This window comes from Ornithodoros turicata, chromosome 6 (genome assembly GCF_037126465.1).
Source record: "Ornithodoros turicata isolate Travis chromosome 6, ASM3712646v1, whole genome shotgun sequence".
In the NCBI taxonomy this organism is placed as follows: domain Eukaryota; kingdom Metazoa; phylum Arthropoda; class Arachnida; order Ixodida; family Argasidae; genus Ornithodoros; species Ornithodoros turicata.
In genome coordinates, this window is record NC_088206.1 from 30,027,410 (window position 1) to 30,033,409 (window position 6,000).

Sequence of the window (6,000 nt, forward strand, 5' to 3'; positions counted from 1 at the left end):
AACAAATGTCAGGCGTCTAATTCTACAAATCTCACTGTAACTTTCGACGGAAACCTGCCCAACATTAATGCCATTGTGACTCGCCACCATTCCATACTCTTGCAGTCTGAACGCATGCAAAAAATATTCGCTGAACCACCTCGCCTGGTTCAGCACAAACTCACGATTCAAGGCAAAGGTAATGGGAAACTTCGATTGCAACTCGGCCAACGTCATCTACGCTATCCAATGTAAGACCTGCAATGCACAATATATCGGACAGATAAAAACCCCGTTGAGAATCAGATTCAACAATCATAGGTCGGATATAATGAAGAAAGAAAATCTCCCAGTTTCACGCCACTTCCAGCAGCCGGTGCACTCCATTGATGACGTATCGGTCTTCATCATTCAGTCAGGATTTAGGTCAGACAGAGCCAGAGAACAACGCGAATCTTTTCTCATATATAAGTTTCATCCTCTCATAAACGAAGACCCGGGCACCCTATCAACGGTTCTTATCGTAACATGAACACAAAATAAAGACCTCGATTCGCTCTTACAATCCAGCAGCCCACTGGGACAAATTTTTTATTTTTCAGTTCACGACGGTATGAATACACGCCATCCAGACAACGCCAAGAAGAAGCAAGAAATCTCAAAAAGGTCATTCCCGGAATATCCCTCAAAACATAGAAGACAACCGCCGACGAGCAAAAAACCAGACTACCCGACTGACGATGACCTACTCAAACCCTACAGACACTGAAAGCCGAGACCTTGGGGCATAACTACTGGAAGTTTCCATGCTTTGGTACCACCGCATTCGCCTCAAGCGCGTCTGACGTCACGAACAGTCTCGTCGCCTTAAAATGGACAGACGCTGGTCGTCCCCTTCATTCCTGAAGAAGGCGGAGTTTCCGCTGAAACGTGGATTCTGTAACAGTTAAATTTTATTCGTATTTTGTATAATAATAAATCTTAGTTTTAACTGATTCCTATTCATTCCCGTCTTAAGGCTCGTTGATTCATTCTTCTATTCGCATATATATATATATATATATATATATATATATATGTTTATTGTATGTTATGTATATATGTTATGTATATATATATATATATATATATACATATATATATGTTACTTGGAGCTCGTCAGCCCGGCGCAGGGAAGTGACACGATCTTGGGTCGGCGATAATAGTGTGTCTCGGCGAAACATCAGTGTTCCACAGTGACGGCGCCACCTGTGAAGGCCGCAGTGCAAGCCAGCAAGTACATATGCAAGAGGGAAATAGCCGAAGCTCTGTGTCTGCACGTTGAGCATATGTTTACAGTTTGATCATGCACTCCCATCCGGGCGCACCTCCCTGCGCCGGGCTGACGAACTCCAACTAGAGCGAAACAGCTGTCCTCGACTGGGAGTGCAGGATCAAATTATAAACATATGCTGAACGTGCAGCCACAGAGTATCGGCTAGAGCCTGAAGCGAAGCGCGCAAGTGGCTGTGCCCTGGGATTTAGAAAGAAATGTCCATACTTAGGTGTTTCTATGAGATGTACCTCGGTAGTGTAGAAGTGGCATGGAAGCGCATGAGCGTCACAGTTTTCTTTTTTTTTTTTTTTCCTGGGGCACTTATTTTCGCCGTGTTGGCTTCATGGCAGAATGCATTGGCGTGTCTTTTTGCTTGAATTTCGCGAAAACAATGGGTTCCCCAGAAAGTGTCCATGTCAGATATGAAACCTGACCCTTTTTTTTTTCCCACGACGAAAGAAGTGGCGACGACTTCACTGTGGCTTCCGAAGCATTTGCGTCTTGATCCCTCAGGGTGATAACGCGATGCGTTTTTGGCTCCGTGGTGTAGATGTCGGTCCTGGCTTTCGCGTTCCCTGGTTCGATCCGCGGACAGTTGCGATTTCGTAAAATTACGTTTTGTTTTATAACGAGAGTTCCGAGAATAACAGCAGGCGGGAGCGTTGCCGTTTTCTTCCTGAAGGGCTTATTAATGCTGTACGGGCACTATGGCATAATTAATTCCTGTTCTGTTTTGCTTCAACTGCGGTAATGCTAGCCTCCCGCCTGTACGCTTAGTGTGTGAAAGGTACACCACTTTCCATTGCATGCCGACCTACTTCACCTGCTTCACAACCTTCCGATGTACGTACTTGGCAAAGCGACAATAGTAGAGAAAGAATCTTTAATGGCAAGCTTTACAAGGGGAAGGGGGTCAAAATTCCTGTTTCTATTTCTTTAAATTTTACTTGTTCATCCTTAACATTGTGTTCTTTTCGCACCTGCAGGCCTTCCCACGCAATTTAAAGATCGAGACGTGAGGAGGGGGCCCGGGCATGACCCATCCCCGGGGCCCGTAATACCTCTCGCCGTCTCTGGTGGGCAATACCACATTAATTACATATTTAGAGGGTCTACTACAAAAATATTGTGTGCATACTACATATATGCTGTTCACTAGGCAAAAATACCTAAGCAGTCCAGTGTTGTCCTTTTATCCGAAGTCCATAACTTTACTGCAGAGTCATTATAAAGTAAATATGACTAGCCATTTCTTGTCTAAACTAATTTTAACTAAACTAACTAAACTAATTTTTACTAATTTAAACTGATTAAACGGACTTTTTTTTTTCTGCGATGGTGAACAACCATGAGGACACATGCAAGGAAGGGAGTCTCTTCGGGATGACGAGCCCTCATCTTCTCATGAGGATTCAGTGGTTGATGTTCTCAGGCACATGGAGGTTTCTACACATAATACACAAAAAAGTGAGTGCCAGCACCACGGGTTGACCGTGGACCTTCCTGATTACCGGTCAGGGATGTTACATTTCAGGCAGTTATTGACTTTTTCGTCGATGGATTATTTGTTGACTTTGTCCCTTAGGCTCTTGAAGGCTCTGTGTGTTGTGTTTTTTCCTAGATGGAGCTCGCCACGGCTCATTTGCCTATCTGCTAGTGCTGAGGCCTGTGTTGTTTCGTGTCTTTTATGTCTGCCGCAACCACATGGCTTTTGAAGCTTTCGTGTGCTTGTTGTTGGGCTACGGTGTTTATTCAAAACAAAATGCGCATGTTAGGCATGAGTGCAGCAGTTTGTAGGGTGCTACACGACGCAGCATGACATGGGAGTGTGCGATTCAAAGAAAACTTCTGGAAAATGCACAGAATTTCACAAAAAGGTTTATAATGTGTTTTGTATTTTGTTTTTTGTCGTTTCATTTCTTTATTTATTTACCCTCAGGGCTTAGAGTATTGAAGAGGGGAGGGGCATAGGTTACAGTGTAAAGTAGCTATGACATAAATATTCATTAACAGTGCAGTTGTAAGTGAAAAATTATACAAGCCTACAAACAACATGTATAAGTGATTTGTTATAATCAGCATGTTAATATATATAGATGTAACAAAAGTATGACCATGACATTAATTAACAACGACGTGAATTATTATTGCAAGTGAAGGTGATCGTATAAGTCCTTTTTGAAGTTAGAGCTCTCTGAAATCGAGGTTATAGAACCGGGGAGGCCGTTCCATTCTTGGGAAGTCTTAGGCAAGAAGGTGTCAAAATATGATTGGGAACGACAAAATGGAACTTGCACCTTCTGCCTATGGTCAAGTCGAGACGAGATGTAAGATGGGTAAATTTTATGAAACAAGAAGAGGCGTGCTGCATTGCGGCGCAGTGATAAGGGCGGTAAGTTATAGATGTTACGCTTGCTGTACGATTATAATTACCTAAAATGAAGCGAGCGGCGCGGTTCTGAATACTTTCAAGATTCTGAATAAGTGACTGATGTCCCGGGCCCCATACAGAAGCTGCGTACTCAAGCTTTGGTATTACAAACTTGTGTTCGGTATAGCGTGAATTTGACATTAACTGACGAAAGACCAAAGTTACGCCTGATCCTAGGGTGCGTGTAGCATTGTTAGAGATGTACTCGATGTGTGGGCGCCAGGAAAGGTTAGAGGATATGTAAACGCCAAGATATTTATACACTGGAACTGTTTCAAGCTCCGTATTGCCCATCAGATAGCAAGTGCTTGCACCGTTATTGCGTGATATCCTCATGTGTTTGCATTTAGTTAGATTTACCTCCATGCGCCAAGTTGAGCAACAGATTAATAATGAGTGCAGGTCTGACTGAAGGGCGTTAATGTCGGATACATTGGTTATTTCGCGGTAAATTACACAATCATCAGCATATAAACGAACATTACTGGAGAGAGTGCTAGGAAGATCGTTAATATAAATTAGGAAAAGTAAAGGCCCAAGAACAGATCCCTGTGGAACACCCGAGAAAACAGACGCTGTGCGTGACCCGACGCTGTTAGCGATGACAAACTGAGAGCGATTAGATAAGAACGATTCGATCCAAGCGAAAACGTTCTTCTCTATATGGAGCACGTTTAGTTTGTGTAATAACCCAAGCAGCACAATGTACTGAAAGTCGAGTGCAATCGGGGTGGACGAGTAGATGGAAGGCCTTGAACACGCTCTTGCAACTAAAGAACGTTGATAAGAAACATACCGTCCACCCCTATTGCACTCGACTTTCGGTACATTGTGCTGCCTGGGAAAAAGGTGTGTTCGACTTTATCAAATGCTTTAGATAAGTCGATAAATATGCAGTCAGTTTCGGTACCGCGATCAAGTGACACGTGAAGGTCATTTACAAAGGAGACAAGTTGAGTTTCGCACGAAAAGTGCTTTCTGAATCCATGTTGACTGTTATGAAAAAACGAGTGAAATTCAAGATGGTGGATAACATGTGAATAAATTATATGTTCCATTATTTTACATGAAATGATAGTCAAACGAATGGGACGGTAGTTATGAGGATTATGCTTGTCGCCTGACTTAAATAATGGAACAACCCTCCCAACTTCCCAGTCCTCAGGAATGCAACCTCAGGAATGCACCCATAATGTCGTCGTCGGTGTTACACGTCGCTGAATCGTACGTAAAACTTCTCCACTTGCGTTATGCGGTTTCTCATATATACAGCACGCTTTCTTCACGCAAAAATAAAACGATGACGGCATTTTGTTGCTGAAACGCCTCTCAAAACGACAGTTAATCTCCTCCGATACTTATCCTTACACGGCAACTGCTGTAAAGGGGGCTAACGCAAGCGCGAGTTGATGCAAACTTTCACAAACATCGAATTGCAGTCACAACATCACACTGAGCTGGGTAACCGATGAGCTCGCAGATGCCGCACTGTTCACTCATCGCGGAACCCCGCTGTCCGCCATCTTTAAGCAGAGCAGGGGGACGTCAAGTCACGAAAAGCCGTATCTGTAATCCACTAGCAAATACGGAGGCGCATACACGTTACAATGCCCGATCTTGCACTTCTACGCCATAAAACATGTCTGCACCCATGTGTGTTTCGGAATGAATTTTTTGTTCTTCACGTGATAATATACCGAAATGGGAAAATGGCGGTGCATTCTGTGGAGAGCTCGATGTAGGCTTTCAGAATATCGCAACGGTTTCAATTGTTTGGGATATTGGCGTAGCTTACCTTTAACGTATCATTGCGGGCATCTGTCTGAAGCTGCAATAGGAAGAGCACCCCCTGTAGGGGACGCCCAGGGAAGAAATTAGGGAGTGTCACCAAACATTCAAGGCGGAGTGTAATGCGGTACGGTCTAGAGTGGTGGGAACCTATAGTTCTCACCTGCAACGAAATACGTGATTCGAGGGAGCGGTCAACAGTTGCACTGCTGCTCAATCGGAGGGTGGTGCAGTGCAGCAGCTTCTTTTATTGGCTGTTCCTGAGACCGCTGAAAAAGTGAAGATCGCACTCAGATCATGCTGTCAGACATGATGGCAGATGATGGCATGACGAGTGCTACCTGAAACACAACAAAGAATTCGAAAGTGCGATCAACAGCAGGTGTGCCGTGACTTACAGTTGGTACTGTCAAGTCATCACAAAAAATGAACCGATAATAACAAATGACACTGCATACGAATCGGTGGCTTAGCGCACAGAACTTCA

At 43.9% G+C, this 6,000-nt stretch overlaps 1 long non-coding RNA gene across 1 annotated transcript in view; it reads right to left on the minus strand.

Annotated features, from left to right (window-relative positions):
- LOC135397790 (uncharacterized) overlaps window positions 1-5,756 on the minus strand; it is a 33,017-nt gene extending 27,261 nt beyond the window's left edge. Inside the window, exons 1-2 of the long non-coding RNA XR_010423756.1 lie at window positions 5,677-5,756; window positions 5,521-5,574 (exon numbers count right to left, since the gene is read on the minus strand). This is a non-coding gene — a long non-coding RNA (uncharacterized LOC135397790). The remainder of the gene's footprint in view (window positions 1-5,520; window positions 5,575-5,676) is intronic.
- Window positions 5,757-6,000: the final 244 nt, after the last annotated feature.